Source organism: Mizuhopecten yessoensis, unplaced genomic scaffold (assembly GCF_002113885.1).
Source record: "Mizuhopecten yessoensis strain PY_sf001 unplaced genomic scaffold, ASM211388v2 scaffold10225, whole genome shotgun sequence".
Lineage (NCBI taxonomy): Eukaryota > Metazoa > Mollusca > Bivalvia > Pectinida > Pectinidae > Mizuhopecten > Mizuhopecten yessoensis.
In genome coordinates, this window is record NW_018408440.1 from 565,466 (window position 1) to 591,333 (window position 25,868).

Sequence of the window (25,868 nt, forward strand, 5' to 3'; positions counted from 1 at the left end):
AAGATGGCCTAATAGGCTTTGTTTGCAACGTAGTTGATGAGATCCCATGTATCAGCAGTAGAATGACAAAATAGCCATTCTTTATAGTGGGGGGACTGCAGAAAAGTTTAAATGGTGTCAACGCTGTTTGAATTTAGTAGTATTTTGGAGATACAGATATAATATATATAAAAATGTTGATGAATTCAAGGGGTACAAACTTCGGTGACTTTATATACTGGAGTGACAGTATATACACTGGAGTGACAGTATATATACATGGACATGTGTGAAGGGATCGTGGATCTGTAATCCTGTCAATGGAAGCTGGTACAAAAACAGAGAGATTTAGACAGTTGTGTGACTGTATAAAGGGATCTGCTGGTAAATGGCTGTGGGGTGTCGTCCAGTGGGCCCTCCGTGACAACGTCGTATAGTCGTCATGTAATTGATGACGGCGGCACAGCACGCCGACCTTGGGGACTGACAGTCAAGGCCAAAGATCACAAAATTTTCAACTACAAAAAAATGATTTAGATTTTTCTGTGGCTCTGATGTGAAAGTTGTCTTTTACATGGTTTATTGGGAATGAGGTTACTCTTTGTCTTAAATTTACATGGTCTTTTGGGAGTAAGGTAATCTTAATATATCATTGCTGTATTAATTGACATTGTCTATTTGTCACATCTTATAATGGTGTAATCGGAGTAGGTTGCATATTTCTATGATCTGGTGGGAATAAGGTAGTTTCATATCTATACACGTTTTTGGCAGTAAGATAACCCTATATCTCTACATTGTCTCCAAGGAATCAAGAAGTTGTGCACAAATTATTACTCCTTTTTTTCCAGAGTGAAATAAAAGGAACAATACCTCTTAATTCTGTTACATTCATGGTTTGTTTAATACCTTCGTCCTTCAAAAATTTGGATCCGAATGTTTTTGTTGTATTCAAGGAGATTTTGAAATCTTACAAATGGAGAGTGTTATCTACTAAGCTCAAGATCAATAACCACAAGAATTATGATCTTGTCAAAGTAATGATGTGGCTGGGTTATTATACAGTATGAAAACACAAAAATGCTGACCGTAATCTCATCGCGAGATTGGCATGACCACCACTGCCACCGTCTCCCTGGCGATGTCCACATCGCACCAATCACAGGCTGTGGACGTCCTCCAGTGGCTTGGGGTTTACTTGAGGGGGTCATTGTGCTGGATGAATTATGATTTGAAACACAATGTTGTAACATTGATCTCAATATTTTTACATGTCTGGCACTACTGGAACATGTTTTTCCTTGCTTAAATTTTACAGAAAAAAATCTAAATGAAGCGCAAACACATTCACATTATAGTTAGTTAATCCTCAAGAAGTAGAATTAATTTTGATAATCAAACACTTAAGTTCGTTGAAAAAAATCTTTTAGGTGAACATCTTTCCTGTAAAAGCACTTTGAGTGATTCTTTGTTAACATATGAAATTCTGTGGAAGAAAATGAGGTATCGGCCACTTCACCACTGACATACTGCAGTAATATTTACGGAGGGTTTTAAATTAAACCTCAAACACGAACATACATTTTAATTTGAAATCTCAAGTACCTGCAAAATACATAGATAATTTTGTGGCTTCTTTCTGACATAAAAGAAACTGGAATATAATTTGTCTTGAGTATTTTGTAAGTTTGAGAAATTTAAAGTTTTTTTGGTCTGGAGTAATTTCAGCATGGTGTAAAATACATGTCCTTTCTGTGGCCCTGTGTATTTGGGTGTTGCGTCTTTGGTGAGATAATGCGTGTGACGAAGTGTGAGGACTCGGTGGTGTTGACTTAGTCAGAGGAAGAGGTGGCGTCGACCAACACGTCCCATAGTACATACCTGTGCAGGACAAAACACTACAATCTCTATACAAAATACAACTATTCTTCTCCACCAGAAAAACTCACAAATTGATTTTCTAACAAAGGATAACACCAATAAGAAATAAAATGTTTACGATTCATTCAGTTTTGAAGTTGAGAAATTTGCTATAAAATTATTCAATTACTGAAAGGTTGAACAGTTGGATTTATATTTCATATGATAATAAAAAAATATATGATGGAAGACTACGCTGATAAGTTTGAAAAATTTAGGAAATTTGTAATAATTTATACCATGTATAATATCAGAAAATCTCTATCCTGCATATTATCCAATCAAATTAAAATATTTGTAGTAATTTGAGAACATCAGTGAAGAAAAAATTGTATTGAAATCAGAAGATATTGATTTCACAAATCTAAAATCATTATTAATAACATGAATGTAAAATATCTGCATGTTATATTAGTTGGGAAAGAATCTATTATTGGATTAAAGTCAATTAAGTACTAAAGAAAGTCGTCGGATAAAAGACTGGTACAGTGTCCAAGATCATCACCTGTGTAATATAGAGTTAGAATGTTATTTCAGGTAATTCCAATTGTATTAACCACCACTATCACCTGTGCAATATAGAGTTAGAATGTTATTTCAGGTATTTCCAATTGTATTAACCACCACCACGTCAAATTACACCACTGTAAGCTCTCGTTAAAGGTAGTGACATCATAGGTAGTAACCAATCTCACAAATAATTATAAAAAATATTGTGTACATATATTCTAGAATTTCAACATCTAGCATATTGTTCAATGCCTTGTGTATTTCTTGCTAAGACTCTACATGTGATAGATGGTCATTCACCACAAAAAACAAATGTAAAGGAATTTGAGAAATTGACAACTATGAGTTCAAGTAGGAGGAATGCTCTTTTCACTGACTTGTATAGAAAACATGAATTTGTACACCATTATATGGGGATCGATGGAAGTGCTGATACAGGGTTGAAGTGTAGGGTAGCTTTAGGGTTGAAGTGCTGGGTGTCTGTGTGGAGTAGATTTGTCAGGTTTACCCCTAAATGTATAAAGACCAATGAAATATTGGAAATTTTGTCTGGGTGACGACTGTAGATGTGTGGCATTAAATACTACCGTAAATGTCTTAAAAATTGTCAGAAATTTCATTAAGAAACATATTTATTGACAAAAACATCCCATACCTGGTAACAAGCACAACCATTTTCATTACAGTTCAGAATAGCCCATAATGCTGTTTCGTTATCCGAATAGACACACCCCATGTCCAAGCTATTTATGTGTGTTGGCCCCTGGGTTTACTGTAGGATAAATATGTTAGGTAGATATGACAATATTGATCAATCTGCTAAAGTTACCTGTCTCTGGTTGTGTGGTTTTGGTAACTTCAACAAACAGTAAGCAGAATGAAAAAAAAGACATCTGAAACAACCTTTATGCTCTTATTGTACACAGCAAGGTATTAGGTTAAGAAGTAAAATATTAAAATATATTTTTGCTATTATAGATGCCTGATATTTATACCTTTTTTATACATATTTTAATAAATTTATCATATATATACACCATCATATGGATGAACTACTTAACATTTCAACACTTCTAATTATGTGATGATGGAAACTTTTATAGATATTAATAAATTCCACTTGAGTAGAGATGTGGCTGTTTTTTATTTTTTATTTTTTTTAAATGACATTGGAAAATTTAAATTTCAGTTGCCATAAATAATATGGTGTTTGTACAAGTGCATTTTTGTTGTATTTATGAAAAAAACACCTTTTCAACTGTCAACATGTAAGAAAATTGCGATAGAGCAAATATGAAAATATTCGTTGGACCTGTTTTTTCAACAACAAAGCTTACGGTGGGGTTGAACCATAGCTAACCTACTCGCATAAAACGTAGGTGGGTATCAGACCTTTTAAGTCATTATAGGTGAAAAGCTATAAACTGATATCCCATGGACAGTTTTACACAGAAGCTGTAAAGGTGGGCCACCTTTGGTACAGACCAAGTACAACATCATTAAAACGTCTGTGGTACAAAAGTCGTAGGGTTGGCTGTAGATGGGGTAATTATAGAGTATGTACAACACCCGTTTACTGACGGGAAACACAACACCGCCCCGTTTACTGACTAGGGACGGATTGGGGACGGCCACAGGTTGGTGGTGGGCATGGCTAGCCTATTTGTGACGACCCCATAACGTTAACGTCTGCTGACCAAACCAACCTAATGCTTTATCGCACCTGACCTTAGTCAATATTGTTGAACAATAAGGGGAATCTCTTCTTACTTCAGTACAGATTACTTCACTATGTTAAAGCCATTTCAGACTTGAGCTGAGGGATTGTGCCACAATGAAGTATGGCTTTTTGATAACATGTAGAGATATTTTTCAGCTTTATGGTGAAAATTGAAACCGAAATTGATGAGACATATTTTGATACCGTTGACAATGGCCCCTGTCATCAGAGCTATAGACGAAGTATATTTAAATCCATCCACAGTAAGCCCGCTAAGTAGAAACACCAACACCGCGGTAGTGGTGGGGCATTGTACCCAGAGCTGAGGGGTGTTTGCTCAAGTGCCGTGCTTTGTGTGCTACACCCGTACCCTGAATTGGCACCTAATGGAAAGAAAATATGTCCTCTTTATGGTGTAATGCTAAGAAAATAAAAATGTACTTGAGAATAAAATGGGGTCCCCCTCCTGGTGATAATTGGTGCCCGTGTCAATACCTGTAGGTATGTTTTACCTATACAGAATACAGGGTTGTCTGTACAGGGGATAGATATATACAGGGGGAGCTGTTATTAATTGAGTGTCATTGGGAAGGGACCGTTTATTTTATAGAAAAATGTTTACATTTCATTATGGAAGGTCCAGACATTATTTTATATGAATATATGTCCTCTAATAACAAACACAGATGCTGATAATATTAAAACCACATGCCAGATATCACATATGTTGGGAGGAGAGTCTTGACATTACCAGAGCAGTACGTATACTTTGTGATGCCAGTATAATAATAAACTGATATAAAATAACCCATCATGAAGTTTAATTTGATAATTATTTTGTGAAAATGTGAGTTATTTGATAAAAAAAAATTCACAAAATTTATTTTTAAAATTAATATTTCAAAATTAACATTATACGATTTTTACCACTGGTTGCATATTGATGGTTTACAAGTTTCGGTAAATTGAAAGGTTGTCTCTCGACATCCAGCATCATCGTACTCAATAACATCTAACTCCGGAGCTAGATGTGACGTGACCTTCACATCAACTTCCTGTATAACGTGTTGTAATATCTCATTTCATTTTAAACTATTTCAATTGCGTTTAACATGAGATTTTCTACAGCCATTAAGGCCAAGCGGTTTGCTGGCTTTAGAATGGTGTTTTATGAGATGTTAAAAGCAGGAACAGACCCCGGCATTTAATTGTCATGGCGGAGAAATTTAACTAATTGATCTTTTATTCTTGTTCCTATCACCGGTAACGGACTTGATCCAAATATTGGCAAATAAAATTGTAAAAAAAGATGAACTGAACACCAGCATAGTAATCAATCATTTAACTGTTAATGCCCAACAACAGGTTCTAAGTCAATCAAGTCCGTAGCCCACTATTCTACTGTTTAAAATTATTCTGTTTTAAGACAGTGTTTAAAAAAAATTAAAACAACACGAGATACATGTATATTTCTTTTTTCATTAATTTCTTCTTTGATACATGCATATTGTAGAAATTTTGTTAAAAAATCCTTATGCCTTCAGCACACATTAAGCACATTTAGGCACGCCCTTAAATTACCTTAGCTGTTATAAGGAAGCTAAACTCTATAAACCAAACGGCTTGGACACCTAGAAATATTTTTTTGTTTGACATACAATCAACATTCAGATTACATAATTAAGACATTGAGACTAATAAAGTAAGTGATCAGGCCAATTTTACCCAACAGATAAGCTGGGTTGACATCAACAGACAGCTTTGGCCTTCTACTTTATGGGGATACCTTGGTGTAGGGTCGGCTTTAAACCCACCATACAAATATTGACAAACTACGGAGTTGTTCTCTAGGGCAGAAAAATAACAGGCCAAAAAATCTAGCTTGAATATTTCCCAAGATGGCCGTTATATGCCTGTGTTGAGATATAAAACTGTCTCGTGCTTGGAAAAATATGAGGACTGAATAGTCCTAGTTAAAGGCTCTAGCTCTATGACGAACCAAAAGTGCCACTCGCTCTCCTAACTGTACCTAAAACAGAAACTGTTGTTATACCACTCGCTCTCCTAACTGTACCTAAAACAGAAACTGTACCACTCGCTCTCCTAACTGTACCAAAACAGAAACTGTTGTTGTACTACTCGCTCTCCTAACTGTACCTACAACAGAAACTGTTGTTGTACCACTCGCTCTCCTAACTGTACCTAAAACAGAAACTGTACCACTCGCTCTCCTAACTGTACCAAAACAGAAACTGTTGTTGTACTACTCGCTCTCCTAACTGTACCTAAAACAGAAACTGTTGTTGTACCACTCGCTCTCCTAACTGTACCTAAAACAGAAACTGTTGTTGTACCACTCGCTCTCCTAACTGTACCTAAAACAGAAACTGTTGTTGTACCACTCGCTCTCCTAACTGTACCTAAAACAGAAACTGTTGTTGTACCACTCGCTCTCCTAACTGTACCTAAAACAGAAACTGTTGTTGTACCACTCGCTCTCCTAACTGTACCTAAAACAGAAACTGTTGTTGTACCAGCCAGGCAGTATCCCAATAGAACAATACCCAGATATGATCAGAACTGATTTCTTCCTTTTTTATGTCAAGATAAAATCCTTTCAGGTCGAGCACAAACAATCAAATATATGTTCATAGAAAAAAATTGCCACAATGACAAAAAGTATCATTATCAAAAACACCCATGAATTGCTGCCCCAGCAAACTTTTTGTGGAAGTAACATATTTAATCATGTAAATATTGAACATATCAGAATCATACACGGATATATTTCAAAATTACTTTGATTTTTCTGTGACTGTAGGGTCCAAAACTCGACATTAAACTTCTCCATCACACTTGAATGGTCAGAATGACCATTGTCCAGCTGTGCATCCTTAAGGCACTGATCACCGAATCTAGTAATCCCGGATTTAATTTCAAGCCAGTTTTCATGGTGACTTAAGTATTTATCGGGACCACAGATGTCTGTAATCCCCTTTCCATTCAATATGCATATGAAAATTGGTTACACCATATAATTCTGTGTACATTTAGAATTATAAACAGTTCTGTGATTTTAGGAATTGATCAAAACAATCCCGATTTAATTGTATAATTTAAGTATTTTAGTTAAAAATGACCCCAAACCAGGAAATAGAGACCAAGTTTAACGCAATTCAATAATATTTGAGAAATCGTGTGGAAAGAATTCTTTTATTAAAGACTGACACGATGCAAGACAGTTTCACATTTGTTGCTAGGCGACCGCATTGCACCAATGATATAAAACCAGTGGCAGTGCCTTCACGTCCATTGTGGGGGCCACACATAAGTAGCCACTCTTGTGATACATATTTCACGCCCGAAGTGGTCAATACAAAGATACAAACGGGACATAAAACCGTGACATAGCTACGGTCAGTTTTTGATTCACCGCCACTTCCGAATAAATCTGCGGGATAAACGACTGCCCGTCCACGCAAATCCTTTGTAGGCTGTCCAGTGGACCCGCGGGATCACGGGGAACCCAAACACGGCACTGTTTGTCTGACTAACGGCTCACAATAATTTAATGTCACAGAAGAAATAAAGTGTTTGAGTAATTGATTTTAGATATACAAGAAAATATATGTGAAACATAGCAGAAAAATTCTTTTCATACAGTGGAATAGGGGTCCAACTATGAATAGGATCATCAATATGTTTGAGACTATTGTTCCGGGGACCTTGTGGAAATGTATACATTTCATTTCCCTTTCTGTTTCTTTGTGTTCAATTAACTATCCACATGAAACATTTAAACATTGATCGGCTTTAGTATCCCGAAGCTGTGTGAAATGTTATTTGACAGTTGTCTTTATTCTATTTTAATAAATTTTAAAGGTGGAGAATTGATTTTGCTGCCATCTCTTTTCTGGTATGACATTCCACGGTAACTCGAACATGCTCAAAATAATTTTTTTTAAAAATATTCCGTTTTATTCCATACACATGAAATAGATTTACACAATTCAATTTTTAAAAAAAGAGTTGCATTTAAAAAAAGATCTTTTGAAACACGTCAATGTTAATATGATTAATTTGAATTTTCGAAAATGTATCTATTGAATTTAAGGACAATTTTATAGGAAGAGTTCTGTATCCAGAGAAATTAACAGAATTATTGTACAGTTCACTGCCTCTGTGGTAAAGTGTATAAGGTGGAAACATCCTATCCTCTATGTTGTAATTCTTTTATCTACCTGAAGAGTTTCCTACATTTAGATCCACCTCGTCAACATTTTCTATAATAATATCTATAGAATTAACTTCCGAGTATTCTGTGATGTTTAATTAGTATGGATTTGTCGAATGTCGGATACAAGTTTTATTTTTGATTTTGAATCATTAGCTGACACATGGTGGAAATGTTCGAGTGAGAGATTTGTCAGGTCAATGTTACACACAGGTTTCAGTTTCCCACACTCCAGCCCCTTACAAACAAACGTACAGATGATGATATCTGTCAGCATCACAAAGGTGCAAACCCAATGAAATGAAAAATAAACACATGAGATGTTAACCTATGATAAATGTACCTGTCAGTGCTGCCGGCCCCCTCTCACACCTACCTACACACCTACCACCCGTATCACATCTATTTATTTTGGTAATGTTTCAAACAAATTTGAATAAGATGCTTATCTTCTATGATAACAGCTGAGAGGGAGAGCTGTTATGGTTGTCTGGATTGTTGATAGGTATTTACTGGTAATAGTAGTAGAATGCTTGTATTTCCAAATCTAAATTGCCAGTGTTAATTTGAACACACCCAGTGGATATTATTTTTCTGATTCATATAGGTATCAATTGGCAGATTTTCTATGATTCTAATGTAATGAAGATTCATGTTAGGAGTTTAGTCATGAAATAAGTATTTGTTCTTTAACCTAAATGTACAAAAAAACGAAGTATACATTCTCAGGAATAAACAGAAACAAAAATCATTATTTTTTGGAAAACAAGCATTGTGGAAAAAGGTTTGTTTGACTTGGAACACATATATATTGAGGAAAAGAGTTCAAGATTAGACTTAAAATCTGCTTCATTCTTTCAAATTACTAGAGAAAGAGTTCAATGTTAGACTTGATTACTTATCATTTCTAGAGAAGGGTTCTTTATTTGTTCTTTATGAAAGACAGAAGAATTTCAACATCAATTCTAGAGAAGGGTTCTTTATTTGCTCTTTATGAAGGACAGAAGAATTTCAACATCAATTCTAGAGAAGGGTTCTGTATTTGTTCTTTATGATAGACAGAAGAATTGCAACATCAAACCTAAAACCTGATAACCATTACAAAATTCACAAAACCCTGTTACATTATGATTTCTTTTACAATTTTTGAAACACAAAACATGGTGAGACAAGAATGGACATATTTTAAGACATAAGAATATATTTTTGCGAGGCCTTGGGATAGGGTGTATATTGTTAGACACAGGGTTAATTCATTGTAATACACAGGGATCCAATTTAGGAGATATGTAGTTTTGATGGGTAGAAATGATTGGAGGAAAATGTCACGAGAATTCGTGAGTGAAAAACTGGATTAGCTTGGAGGCGAATGTGTTATCCTTACTGTAACCTGGTTCTCCCTAAATTAACATTAAAGTTGGGCACAATTGATACTATTAATCATACCCATGGTTTAAATTTCATTAGGCACATTTGCCTTTTTGAGAAAATAGCAAGTTGTTTTGCGGAAGATAAATAATTAAACCGCTGTAATGACAAAATCGGGCCTCAACTTTGGACAAATTCACACCAAAGCCGGCCGCCCAGGGGTTAGTGACAGCCCTTGTTCATGTGTCATTGGTCTCCCCAGACCCCCTGGTCGAGATCAGGCCAGAATCTCAGCAGATGTCAATGGCAGTCGCAGACAAGTAGGAGATTGTTTTATTTCAAAAGTTATGGTAAATTTTCTACAGTTCTGATCATTTTGACATTTAGGTGCTAACAAATGTTTTATTGATAATGTTGTTTTCTTAAATTTCTTGTAGTAATTATATATTAGATACAATCTTCTTTTTTTTTAGTTTCGAATTATGTTGAAGTTTTGTTGAGGTTTACATATTCATATTATCAAACTTTCCGGATATCTACTGGATTCGTCTGATCGGAAGTCTGCACAGAAATAGCTACAGGACTTCATAACACTCTGATGGACACTTGGGAGGCCATCTTTTTTTTAACACTAGCTTGAAGAACTGATGAATTTCATTGTGAACATGGCTAGGTATCTGTATTAATTAAATTTGTGACCTGGCTGTTTGGGTCGAGTCTCCTAGTGGCAGGATATTAACATCATCTCCCATCTTTGTACCATCTAATCAAAGGTCTGCTGGAATTTCTATAAAAAAAGGAACAAATTAAATGCTCGTTGGGTGTATGGAAGTACTGAGATATTTGTAATAGGGCCAGGCTGACATTGATCTCATTGAACCAAACAACTCCATGTCACAAATACATTACAAAAATTATTTCACACTTTGCATTGCAATGGAATTTCAATTTACTGAAAAAAATCTTTAATTAACTTTCAATTGACAGAGAGTATTTTACAACATCTTAAGTAGTAGAACTACAGGGTCGTGTTAGACACTCATACTGAGGGGTCATAATTAACTATACATGAAAACAATGATGAGATCACAACCCATACACATACAAAACATGAAAACAACGATGAGATCACAACCCATACACATACAAAACATGAAAACAATGATTGATGGAATTTAATTGATCACTTAAATTTAACACACAAAAAACACCCTACTTTTTCACGGTAAAAACTTAAACCAGTAGTCTTCCTAGCCATATTTGCCATCAAAGTAAGCTCCGTATCACACAGAAGCTTGCCATATTTGCCATCAAAGTAAGCTCAGTATCACACAGAAGCTTGCCATATTTGCCATCAAAGTAAGCTCCGTATCACACAGAAGCTTGCCATATTTGCCATCAAAGTAAGCTTCGTATCACACAGAAGCTTGCCATATTTCCCATCAAAGTAAGCTCCGTATCACACAGAAGCTTGCCATATTTGCCATCAAAGTAAGCTCCGTATCACACAAAAGCTTGCCATATTTGCCATCAAAGTAAGCTTCGTATCACACAGAAGCTTGCCATATTTCCCATCAAAGTAAGCTTTGTATCACCCAGAAGCTTGCCATATTTCCCATCAAAGTAAGCTCCGTATCACACAGAAGCTTGCCATAGTGTGACTGAAGGGTTGGACACTTGTAGGTAATGCTAGAGAAGCTGTGATGATTTACAGTCACTGTAGAGGCTTCTGTCCCCAATGTATCTCCTATTACCTCACATACACAATTGGCATTTACTGAATTAGCCTACATGAAGTTATTTTTCGTATTAATTACAGATGTTTTTACAGCAGGAAACAGTACTTAGTTGATCTAATATTGGCGATGTTAGGGAGTTCCTGAGCTAAAAAGGAAGATCATTTATCTTGTAGCTTCCTCACTGTTAGCCTAGATCCATTATTTCTGTATTATACACCTGTATCACCTTTCACACCTATTTTCCGTATATTTCACCTACCTGACCTCAACCTGCATGAGACAAGTCCTATCAAGTGATTTGTGATTTAAATCTAGGATAAATCCTTAAATTATAGATCTAACAGCCCAAAAAAACAGTCAAAAATTATGTCTGTAGTTGTTTAAAAAACGAATATAATACTCTAGTTTTTGAAGAACATATATTTCTTTCAACATTTTAAAATTTTAAAAAGTCGATTCCAATATATTTTCCTTAATTGAATTAAAGCACAGGTTTTCCAGGAGAGTTCGACTTACAAAGGCCTGTACAAATATCACGAGTCCTTATTTGGTCTTTGTTAATTAATAGGAAACACATTTTTACAATCAAGTAAGGCGGAACAAATGCAAACTTGCCGACAAAAATGATCTCAAAGTAGAATAGAAAAAAGACCAGTATTATAAATCAAGCTGCATTTGACCTTATTAAAGGCAGATTTAGAAGGATGCAGCAAACCAATATATAAAATGATGGAGTAAGTTTAGTATCAATCAGTGCAGCATGTGTATAAAATAATGTTTATGTTTATGCTGGTGATAATCCAGAAAAAAATTATGGACACCTGTGCAGACAATTCATTGGATGCCATATCTTAAGTGCTACTTTACTCGTATTTCAAACTGTCCGTAAATCTTACTGACTGGCATGTGCTGTAATTTTGTGTGCACCTAAGGTACACAATCAAATAGTGTTGGTGCCATGTCAAACAGCACAATTGGTGTGCCAGAATCAAGTTTGACAAGGGAGATAACTCTTACTATTTCACACATACCATTTGAAAGGTACCATGTGTCCTTAATGTGTCATTAACAAAATAAATCTGATGTAACTAAGACAAGGAAATTGTGAGAGCTTTTACTACTACCACTACTACAATGGGGGTAGTTGAGGCTTGCATTCCAGACTGAAGCCATTGCCACTAGGTTAATTGGTCATTATCTACTGGTCACTTTGTTCGGTAACCATGGACACAAGTGTTTGACCTTATCACTTGAGGTCCTTGTTCAAGGAACTGAAGTGAGGCTGTAAATTGTCAGCTGTACAAATATGGCCATTTATTGTGTTTTCCTCAGTATTCGGTACACCTCTAACTGGTGTAACAGTCTACACACAATATCAGGTGTGAACTATGTGGACAATATTATAATACATTTAAAAGGCTTTCATCAAACTGTTGGCCACATTCATTCTGTACATTGTTTTCCAACCTTTTCGGCTTGAATTTTCAAATAGATTCAATTTTCATAAGCATTTTTGCGGTTGTTTTCATTCCAAAAATATTGAGGATTTAAAACGTGAATGGAAACAGTTGAATACTTTTTGTTCAGTCAATTTTTAGACATGGACAGATTTTAGTTCTATTGACCAATTGATATAGTGAATACTCTCCACGTTCGCGTCGGTCTGATCCCTGAGGGGTGGCGGGGATTTTGTTGACACAACAGATCAGAACTAGGCACCAATATTGTTTTGTGGGGTAATGAAATGTATACACTGGAAAACTAACATGGACAGAATGTAGGGCTTCCAGCACAGGTGACCCATTGTAGGGCGTGGACTACCAGGACTCCGGTTCCCTGGAAGCGGTTCCCTTTTGTCCGCCTGTGATTGTTTTTGGGCTTATGAACCCAGGCTTATATGGCTGTTGATGATTCATTTATTTGAGTGAGGTCAACACTTTAGCCACGGATCGCCATGTGTTACCAAACATTATATGCTAAGCATGTCCGTAAATACATAACTTAAATCCTTTAAGAAAAAGTGTCTCAATAAAAAAAAAATAGTTTTGAACTTTTCAACTCCACTATTTGTTATTACTGGAAATGTTGTTTTTTATTAACTGTTTTAATTTTGTATGTAAGTTTTCTCCCTAGTTCTGATAAAATTTTATTATTTGTGTTAAAATAAGATATTTTTGTTGTTATGGTGTAGATGCCAGCTTAGGGCTCCTATGCTGCTTAGAGTTCTGTTTTATTGAAGAGTTCAGACTCCATGGTTTTATTTGTTATAAAGGATAAATTCCCTTTGGTAAGATTAGACAGAGTTATGACCACGAGAGTACTGTAGCTCCCCTATTGCATGACATTGCAAAGATAAGGCCAACCCAACCGGCCATTAAATGATGATTTATAAAATCAGTCCTTTTTTCCTGAGCCTGTGAGATAAGCCATGCGTTTGGAATCATAAGATTTTCACATTGTTACAGCGAGGTGAACACCCCTCACCTTTAACAGTGTCTACATAGCACAGCAGCTATGGACAAGACGCGTAGCTCGTAGATACAGCCTTTTTTGATTGTTGAGTAAAGTATAACAAATTGTTGATTATCTACGTTGTCAAGCATGTATGATTGTTGTGTAACAAATTAATGAATGAAACTTGACATGTAAACAAATAGAAATTGTCGTTTAAGGGATGACAAATTCCAGCAGTCACAGTTTTAAGCTTATCTATCATATGCCTATTTGAATAGTGGATTGTTAATATAATTTAACTTGACAAGTCTATGCCTCAGATAAGGTAAACAAATCAAACGTTTGAGTTGAACTTCCTATACCTTTCTCATAAAATTTTGTACGCTAGAAATTGGTCTAGATTTCTCCAGACATGTACTGATGTAATTGGTTGTGTTACGATCTTACTATAACTACTCATTACTGATTTTGATCCAATACTGATTCTAGTGGTGAGGGTTGTGGATCAGCTGTAATCATGTCAACCCACTCATATAGGACCTGCATGATGGTCAAATTATCCTAAACATCAAATAGCAATAATCTTAGAATCTTATTTTCTTATAGAGTATATGTATTCCAGGATAGATCCCAAGTCACAAAACGAGCCAATTTAATTATACATTTATAACGGAAGATCAACAGATCTAATTATAGAAACATTAATGCATAAACCAAGGTCATCTGCTTGTTTTATGGTCAGTGATGGAGGTCAGAGGTGAGGAGGTTAGGATCTTGGGGTTGTGGACCGGTAAAGCATGTTGTCCCCAGTAACACCGTGGGTGTCGCCTGTCTTGTTATTGACGCGGGATCGATGACTATACAGAGTTTTACATCTCCGTTGGGACTGGACTGTCCATAGCCTTAGTTACTGACCACTGAAAAATGCCTCCGCAAGGTCAGGCAATTTCCTTCCTGGGATTTATGGCCAGCGAGCGCTGATCGTCATTAGGGACCCGTTTTATGGAGTTGTCCCCTTCCTGTTTAATTTCGGAGTTTGAATTAGCATATGAATTACAGAGAGGCTGACGAGGCAGTGATCAACTACAGGTTTATGTTCACAGCACACGTAAATAAAACCTCCGCAATCGCTTGTCGCACTGCTAATTCTGTCTGGGAAATGCATTCCTTGGAAACTATGAAGGATATTTTTGTTTATATCTCTTCCAAATATTACCTTACATACAATTCCTAATGTTTGGTAAAGTAGAATATTTCTTAATTTAACACAAAAGGTTAATAAAGAGTGTCAATTTGATATTTAACACTCACACTTAGGTGGTAGCGGACTGATATTGATTACAAGTTTGTGTCCTGATCAGGGATCGGTGATATGTAGATAGTACATAGCTCTTAGGCTGGAGGATTCATACGGCTAGGGCACACGCCTACTGTACATATTACTGGGCCAGGTTAACGAGATAGGACCACATGCCTACTGTACATATTACTGGGCCAGGTTAACGAGATAGGACCAACGTATCAAAAGATATCAACAGCTTTCCACTAATTACCAGAATCTTAAAGATATAATAGGTGAACTTCTATACATTTACCTGGTCAGAAACTTAGGAAAATTGTTATGAATTTGCTTGATCAGAAGCTAAAAAACATGCCTTCCTTTGTACCAGTATGTTTTATCATACCAAGGAGAGTCTATTTCAAAAATGTATCTTGATATGATACACCTTCCTCGTTAAAAGACAAATATCAAACTTCATACTATACCTGCGACCAAAATAAGACTTGATTTTGTTTTTGCGCCGTGGAATAGAAAAACAAGTAAGAACGTTTAGCTTAAGGAGAAAGTTTAGACAGTAATGTAATCTTATAATGCCAGCACAGGGATATCAGGTAGAAATAGATTAATTGTAATTTGGTAGGAAGGAGTTCATACATTGGAAAGTAAATTGCGACCTGTGGTTTTGGCTTTCATACCAATATTTCTTTTCATCTTTAGAAAGTTTTAAGATCCATAAAATCATCAAAGACCGCAAGTGACACACTAGCTTTACTTGGACTGAATTGTATGCATGTAGTGTACAGAGAAATTAAATTATGGAATGACTGGACAGTTTAAAAAGGACCAGAGATTTTATAAAGGACAGGAAAATCATTACACAAAGAAACCCATTTTGCACTAACAACGTTTGGTGTGTAAACACCTAGAATGACAGGTGACAAGACCCCCTTGTGTTCTCAACAATCTAGCCCCAAATTGTAGGATTAATAATTTAAGGAAATGCAAAATAATTTTGTTGATGATATATATTTTTTTAATTCTGTTTCAACTTCACTTTGGACATGGATGTTGTAAATGTGTATAATTAATTGTATTGGTATATGGAATACAATAACACATCGTGATGGGGAAGTTCTTTATGGGACTCGTCTGAGACCTCATGTAGTCTCATGTTGTACCTGTAATTATTTATGGGACTCGTCTGAGACCTCATGTTGTACCTTTAATTATTTATGGGACTCGTCTGAGACCTCATGTAGTCTCATGTTGTACCTGCAATTATTTATGGGACTCGTCTGAGACCTCATGTAGTCTCATGTTGTACCTGTAATTATTTATGGGACTCGTCTGAGACCTCATGTAGTCTCATGTTGTACCTGTGATTATTTATGGGACTCGTCTGAGACCCCATGTAGTCTCATGTTGTACCTGTGATTATTTATGGGACTCGTCCGAGACCTCATGTAGTCTCATGTTGTACCTGTAATTATTTACGGGACTCGTCTGAGACCTCATGTAGTTTCATGTTGTACCTGTAATTATTTATGGGACTCGTCTGAGACCTCATGTTGTACCTTTAATTATTTATGGGACTCGTCCGAGACCTCCTGTAGACTCATGTTGTACCTGTAATTATTTGTGGGACTCGTCTGAGACCGCATGTAGTCTCATGTTGTTCCTGTAATTATTTATGGCACTCTTCTAAGACCTCATGTAGTCTCATCTTGTACATGTAATTATTTATGGGACGCGTCTGAGACCTCATGTCGTCTCATGTTGTACCTGTGATTAGTGTGTATTCAGTGCCAATTTCATATCGTCAAAATGATGAAAAATACGTTGTGGACAAAATTCATTGCTTAGATGTCTAATATTTATGACCGTTATTTTTTGCTTATTTTTACAGTTGACTACATGCTGCTTTTTCAAGCAAAAAAAAAGAGTCTGTTTTAGGTAGAAAAAGAGACTCCTTATTTCAGTCTTTTGGGACAGCTTCCACTATCATTAACAGGGTATTTCTCACCATGTATTTATAAGAATAAAAGTTTGACAGGCTTTGTCAGTTTGGATTTTATGTGATTTGTACATGTACTTTGAGGAACTTCTAAAATGTCCCCACTTTATAAAAACGAGAGTTGTGATTTGGCAGTTTTTTGAGACGTCTCCCATTTTGTAGTTATGAGAATTTTTTCACATGTTTCGAGACCTGTTTTCGGAGATTGATATAAAGACGAGTGGAGCCAGACCACGAAGAAGTGGCGACTATACTACAGTGCTTGGTTGTGGTTAAGGCTTCTCTCCCCTTAGAGACTCCCAACCCGCGCAGGAATGTTCATTTCTAAGTCCAAGTCTGTTCGGAATCTGACATTTACGAGGCTAGTTTATGACTTTTTTGTGCACAAAAGTCGATTTTAGGATTTTAGGATCGGGTTTATAGAGTAAGATGGTTATGGGACTCGTCTGAGACCTAATGTAGTTTCATGTTGTACCTGTCATTATTTATGGGACTCATCTGAGACCTCATGTAGTTTCATGTTGTACCTGTCATTATTTATGGGACTCGGCTGAGACCTCATGTAGTTTCATGTTGTACCTGTAATTATGTATGGGACTCGTCTGAGACCGCATGTAGTCTCATGTTGTAGCTGTAATTATTTATGGTACTCGTCTGAGACCCCACGTATTCTCATGTTGTACCTGTAATTCTTTATGGGACTCGTCTGAGACCGCATGTAGTCTCATGTTGTGCCTGTGATTATTTATGGGGCTCGTCCGAGACCTCATGTAATCTCATGTTGTACCTGTTATTATTTATGGGACTCGTCCGAGACCCCATGTAGTCTCATGTTGTTCCTGTAATTATTTATGGAACTCGTCTGAGACCTAATGTAGTTTCATGTTGTACCTGTCATTATTTATGGGACTCGTCCGAGACCTCCTGTAGACTCATGTTGTACCTGTAATTATTTGTGGGACTCGTCCGAGACCTCCTGTAGACTCATGTTGTACCTGTAATTATTTATGGAACTCGTCTGAGACCTAATGTAGTTTCATGTTGTACCTGTAATTATGTATGGGACTCGTCTGAGAGCTCATGTAGTCTCATGTAGTACCTGTAATTATTTATGGAACTCGTCTGAGACCTAATGTAGTTTCATGTTGTACCTGTAATTATGTATGGGACTCGTCTGAGACCTAATGTAGTTTCATGTTGTACCTGTAATTCTTTATGGGACTCGTCTGCGACCCCATGTAGTCTCATGTTGTTCCTGTAATTATTTATGGTACTCGTCTGAGACCCCACGTATTCTCATGTTGTACCTGTAATTATTTGTGGGACTCGTCCGAGACCTCATATAGGCTCATGTTGTACCTGTAATTATGTATGGGACTCGTCTGAGAGCTCATGTAGTCTCATGTAGTACCTGTAATTATTTATGGAACTCGTCTGAGACCTCATGTAGTCTCATGTTGTACCTGTGATTAGTGTGTATTCAGTGCCAATTTCATATCGTCAAAATGATGAAAAATAAGTTGTGGACAAAATACATTGTTTAGATGTCTAATATTTATGACCGTTATTTTTTGCTTATTTTTACAGTTGATTACATGCTGCTTTTTCAAGCAAAAAAAAAGAGTCTGTTTTAGGTAGAAAAAGAGACTCCTTATTTCAGTCTTTTGGGACAGCTTCCACTATCATTAACAGGGTATTTCTCACCTTGTAATTATAAGAATAAAAGTTTGACAGGCTTTGTCAGTTTGGATTTTATGTGATTTGTACATGTACTTTGAGGAACTTCTAAAATGTCCCCACTTTATAAAAACGAGAGTTGTGATTTGGCAGTTTTTTGAGACGTCTCCCATTTTGTAGTTATGAGAATTTTTTCACATGTTTCCAGACCTGTTTTCGGAGATTGATATAAAGACGAGTGGAGCCAGACCACGAAGAAGTGGCGACTATACTACAGTGCTTGGTTGTGGTTAAGGCTTCTCTCCCCTTAGAGACTCCCAACCCGCGCAGGAATGTTCATTTCTAAGTCCAAGTCTGTTCGGAATCTGACATTTACGAGGCTAGTTTATGACTTTTTTGTGCACAAAAGTCGATTTTAGGATTTTAGGATCGGGTTTATAGAGTAAGATGGTTAATGTTTTCTTTCCACAATACAGTTTTGGAAGCAAGTCTTCAGGTTTTGCCTTCTTGTTTCATCCGACTTGGTGATATTGACAAATGTGTATTTTGCATGTAGCAGTAGTGTAATCCATATATAGGCCTTATCAGAATGGGATCCTTGAGGGGCCATTCATCTCCCCCTTACACTACTGGAGGGGGCTAATCACATCAGGTTTTGGGATACACTGTGCCCTGATAGATTACTTCCCTTTGTAAAAACTTAGCACTTTGCGGGATAGATTAATCCTACAAGTTAAGCATGGGTTATTTTCTGTTTCTGTTGAGCAAGTTTTCATTATCTTGGTATACATACGAGACATTCATCAGGTATCTGATTCATTCTGTTTAATGCTTTTGATCAACTAACATTCCGTATCAACTTCCGTTGGATACCTATATATTAGAAGCTGTTAATTTCAAAGTTATGTAAATTTGTTTGTCGGTGAGGGTGCAATGATGTCATTATGTCAGGGAGCACCCACAACTCTTTTGTTATCGGACTGACTGGCCAGAAAATTCTTTTCTAATCAAAATGGCATTATGATGACAAGATTAAAGGTGAAATATTCCAGTGACTTTCGACCTTGCTGGAATTTGTACCTATCTATAGGGTGTGATGACATATTAAATCAACCTTCAACCGCAGCACGGCAGTATTAGGTGTCCTCATATGTTTGGTGCGGTGGCGATGGGTGGCAGTGGGGTGTTGGTTCGGACATTCCGAAGCGTGAGTAGCTGGGTACAGTAAACAAGTAGTACCTGGACTTGCCGTGACTTACCTGGGTTTATCACTATAGGTCCATGAAGGATGATAAATGTGACAGGTGTTATCGTGGATTATCTAAGCGCACACAGCAATTGTAGCCACATACTGGCTACCCTGACTAGCTCCCTAGGTACCCAAGAAGGTATGGGGCCAAGACGAACATCTATGGGTCAGAGGTCGTCCCTTGATGTTGATGAGTTTTAGATTATAACTCACCACCCCTGATGTGGCTGTCTACCCGTCCCTGGGGCCACATGTGGTGATATACTACCTCACCTTAAACGTGTATCAATGCACAAAGAACTGGCAAATATTTACTTGGATAGGATAACTTAAAAAAAATAATCTCCAGATTGATTTGGATCAATATAAATGAGTAGGTATCTATCTGATTAACATCCTTGTTAATATCACCTGTGTAAGTAGGCTTAATCTATAAGAGGGTTGTATGGAGTAGCTAAGGTTACTGGAGTCAGATACAGGTATTGATATGTCATCACATGTCTACAGTGAGCCACTACATAATGTTGTCTTTATTTACCTGTCTATAGTGACTAAATGTATACAGTGTTATATCACCAACACCTGTCTATAGCAAACACCTGTACATAGTGTTGATTTCACTAGCTGTGTATAGTGACCAACTGTACATTGTGTAATTTTCATGACTTGTCCATTATGACAAACCATACAAAGTGTAACACAATGTAAGTGACTAGTTTTACATATTGTTATTTACTACCTGTATATAGTAAACACCTTTACAATGGCTACACTGTCTGTAGTGACCAGTTGTACATATTGTTATTTACTACCTGTGTATAGTAAACACCTTTACAATGGCTACACTGTCTGTAGTGACCAATTGTACACAGTGATATGTCATCACTACTTATCTAAAATAAATTTTCAGAGTAATGAGCTTTTATTTCCATTAATGGAAAATGCAAGGTATTAAATAACCTTGTTTTGCTATAAAATATTTCAATTAAAAATTATTAAAAAATTAATGGAAATTATCGTTTTAAAAAGAACATTCTTGTATAAATGATTAGAAAATCCTAATGAGGAAAATAGATTTTTTTAGAATTAAGTGGTGGTAACTAGATCCTAATGGATGTTGTTGTCCATCTCCTGACATTTTGGTGTCTGTAACCACAGTTGTTCTGGTGAAGACGGATGTATACACAGAGATGGTAAACCACTGTAGGGGAGGGGGAGGAGGGGGATAAGGAGGAGGAGAGAAAGGGGATAGTTCGTGTCATGTAATGGGTTATGCTGTTACTGTAAGGGTATCAAGGCTAATCATTATGGGCATTTATTTTGTAGGGAAACCAATCTTTATTGCTACATTTCTTTGCTGATGGAAACAGGCAACTAAATGACAAAAAACAAGATTTAAATGTCAAATGTTTTAAATTTTCTGATTTCTCTTTGCTGCCGTGAATTCTTGAAGAAAATTTGATGACTCAATAGTTCTTATTTCAAATAACTGAATAGTCCAATCCTTTTCTGATTAAAACTAACTAATGCAATATAGTTTGTTAAGTTTGAAAAATTAAACAAATTGGTGAAACTTGTTATATTTACGTGTTTAACAATGTTTTGATTCATATTGAATTTTATAGAATTATGATATGAAATAGCAAATTCAGTCCTTTCAAAACATATATTTAGAGTTAAAGTCCTTTAAATAGAATTGTCTACCTTAAACAGAGTTATTTACCTTTAATGAACTTTTGGATTAACTGGATAAAAACATTATTGATAGGTTCCTTCTGTATTGGCCAAATGATTGGTCCTCGGCCTACTGCATTCAATATATAATTTATCTGAGTATTGCCAACACATAATTTTGTTTATTCATCATCCCAGTCTAAATTACCATTGACATTTTTTTTTAATGTTTTTTAGTGTGAACTCTTTGGGTATGGAGATTCTGTTGAATTTAGTTTGGTAGCATACATCCTTAATATTAATCTTTAGATCCCAGTAAATATGGTGCTACATAACCATTGAACTATACTTTAGTATCAGGCCTCAAATGGGATCCCAGTGAATAGGGCGTTATATCACCTTGGTACGACCTTGTCTCTCCAGTATATAGCAAAGCTATATATCTAAATATAAACAGTCCCTGCAATTTCAAAATGAGGGGGATGTTCTAGAATACTTGAATGGCAAAAAAAGAGGTATAAGTAATTTTAGATATTGTTCCTGTGGGAGAAGCTGATTTCCCCAGTAGGTCCTCTGCCTCAGTTTTGTTACATGGCAAAGTACGCCATTTCCTGCGGATTGCCTAATCCACGGGTTAACTGAGAGGAAAGCAGGTTAGACACTGGATTCTTCAAGGCTTGTTGCTGCTCTCCTAATTGTGAAACTAAAACATTTAATATTTCCCCGCAGGCCATTTGGTTAATGCCTCTGCTCCCTCAGAATCTGATGTGAGATTTTCTACAATTCTGTACTGAATATTTCGCCGACTGTTAACAACATCAGATGAATTCCGTGCCATTAGGAGTGAGGCAATTGTGGAAGGAGCAATAATTGTAGGCTTACTGTGCTAATTCTCATATTGATTGAATTGAAACGAAACCGCTTTAAAATATTTGAAATTATTTTTTTTTTGAATTTTTTTTGAAGCTTTTCCAGGTTTGATGAATTTTGTATATTTTTTTTCTAAATTGATAGGTTGGAAATACTTTAATGAATTAGATAATTTGATTTTAAATTCTTCTCTAGACTGTGTTGTTTGGCAGTGTGTGATTTTCTGCCTTGTACATCAGGGGGAACTATGTGATGACAGCTCAAGGTCATACCTATTGCAATATGGAAAAACAAGGACTCCATAGCTGAAGCATTCATTTTGTCAACCTACTGTACATCAGTTTGGGAGGATAAAAATACTGGTACAAACCATTTGAATAAGAAGATTGGCTCATTCTCCTAATATTTAAACGTCCAGACGGACTACCAACTTTTGATCATGTAGGCTATACAATAATATAAGGGTGAAATAAATGTTCAGAGTTAATATTGGAGCTTTGTAGGCTCCCGTGTTTAGGAATGACGGATGTTCATTGTTTGTCTGGAGATGTATTGATGTATCGCCGTGTTGACTTTGCTGTCCAATTCCTCCCTTTTTATAGTGACATTTCAACATGCGTAACCGCCCATGTTTTCCACTTGTCAGTATCTGACTGTCTTTCACTAAATTAGTGTATTTAACTCATTCATTCCTGAAATTCCAAAATGAACTAGTCCAACATTTGCTTTGGAAGAGTTCAAATGTGTCTTTAGGGGTGAATGAGTTAAAACCCAGAGGCATCCCCTCAGTTAAAATAAATATGCAAATAAGATTATGGTCAATAAGATAAGGGTCCAGACAACAATACTACAGGTCAATATTAGGGTCAATATTATCAAAATAGGCTACTATATTATTTGGGATTTGGGGGAGGGGGGAAGGATTAGAGATTTTTCAGCCTGGGGGATGGGGGTTTGAGTGAACAGGTCTCAGAAATCCAGATTGTCATAATCAGACCTGAAAGAGTCTTCGGGATAGTTTCAGGAATTTGGCGGAGATGGTTTCATCTATTAATGGTGGTAGTTGTACCAATTTTCTTTTGTTCTCTTGAAGAAATTGCTTTTATTCTATTATCTAGATACACACCACAAACAGGATACATCTCAAATGTACTATAATAGGTGTTTTATTGTATTGGGTCTTTTTATGTCTGTTGTACATGGTGATTGTTTTCTAAAATGAAGTCATCTAGTTCAATTTTGTATATATGTTATATGTATATCTTTTTACGGGGAATCTGATACTGTTACCCTGAACGTAAAATGGGGGTATTCTTACTGAAGCCTAGTTAAGTGTCTTCTCAATGTGATAGATAAGTTTTAAGATAAGTGAATCGCATTAAAATGTAGATTGTTCCCAACAAGTTGAGTTTCTAGATATAAAAGTTCATTATAGAGCTGATTTTCCGTGGAGGGGTGTGCAGAGATGGCGTAGATGTTATGTATAGCCAGACAGTGTAATGATTCAGACTTGATAAGTTTACACTGGTTTGAACCCGCAGGTCCTAATTATAGCTACTACAAAAACGTGGGGTTTAACTTTTGTTCATTTAATTTGAACATTACATTTAGGAAAATGTCTCCAAATGACTGTTTTTGTTTGGTTTAATTTGTCATTGTGGGTGTAGAAAAGGACTGATCATGCTTCATTACACTTAGGTGATGTAATGAAATAAAGGTTTTCTTTTTGGGTGGCAAAAAATTGAATTGAGAGGGGAGGCCATAAAATTAGAGAACTTCGGTAACATCATATGCTTGTTTTACACACCGTCTGAGGTTTAATATCCACTAAATAACAACCCCTCCCCAGCATGTATAAAGTATTAATAACCCCTCCCAAGTACTATGTGTTGAGGGTAACGGGAGATATGCTTTACTTCAGAACACTACAAAGTTTCACATACAAGTGATTTACCTAATATATCTCATCATTATTGAAGCTTCCTTTTTGCTATATAAACTTTTAATGAATTAAATATCTTGCACATAATTCAATTTTCAGAGCCCTTTTAGATAGAATATGTTTGATAAAGTTGGAAAACAAGAGAAGCTTTACTATAATTTTCTTCGTTGCAGACAGTACTAGTCATGCATGCAGCATTGCAATTAAAAAAAAAAATCCCTGTTTTTATTGGTGTTGTGGAACATAGACTGTCTGCAATAAGATCCTTAATTGCCCTCCCTGTAATGAGGAGGTAATTAGAATCACATGATCGTGAGTTAAGGAGGGGGAGGTTATTAGGGATATACCCCAACCCCTGTAGAATACCACCCAACCTAGCAGCTTTTATTACAGGTCTTTCATTATCAAAAGTGGTAACAAACTACTAGAGACTTTCAGTGTTTGGGGAGTGTAAATGATTAAAATGGGGGCAAACGTGATATTTTTGAATTACTTAAGCTTGACTGTTAAAAAGGTTGTTATTACTCCTGGAAAGATGTTTAACAAAAATGATTTGACGTTCATTCTGAGCAGATACAGAACTTAAACAAGAAGGCTTCCTGCAATATTTTTAGTGGAATTTGCAATGAAAAATGAATCTACAAGAAACTGGTGGCCAAGGTTACATCTGTCTAATGGTCGCTGTCAAGGATTACAATATTTAGGCCCGATGGCATGGGTTTGAGCTGGACTGGTGTGCTCGTATTTTTCAGAATTTCTCGGTGGTTTACAATGACCCATCCATCATAGGCCTTGCCCTGACAAACACAATTTCCTTCTTATCTACGATCGGTTTTTCACTGCATTCTGCAGAATCGAAAGAAATTGGTTGGAATCGATAGTGTAATATTTGCATTATAGTGTAAATCTTTGTCGTATCATAGACCCCCTCGACAGGCAAATTCCTGGTCATATCATTGTGCTCTTGTCACAGGGAACTTCGAAGGCAAACCGACTTTCACTGCCTATAACAGGATGGAGAGCTTCGTTTGGAATCAATAGCATGCTACTTGTATTGTAGTGTCAATCTAGGTAGTTTTGTGGCTGTGCCTGGACATGGAGCAAACAGGAAACAAGCTTTTACATGATTGTGATGCACCAATATACTAACACACCATTTAGATCTGAAAATAAAACTTGACTGAATTAGAGGATGTAGTAACGTGGTGGAAGCGTTGTAAAATGAGTGAGTTAGCG

General features: G+C 36.3%; 1 protein-coding gene across 8 annotated transcripts in view; it reads left to right on the forward strand.

Moving 5' to 3' along the window:
* LOC110459792 (ephrin type-B receptor 1-B-like) overlaps window positions 1-25,868 on the forward strand; it is a 143,725-nt gene that overhangs the window by 48,796 nt on the left and 69,061 nt on the right. The window lies entirely within an intron of this gene.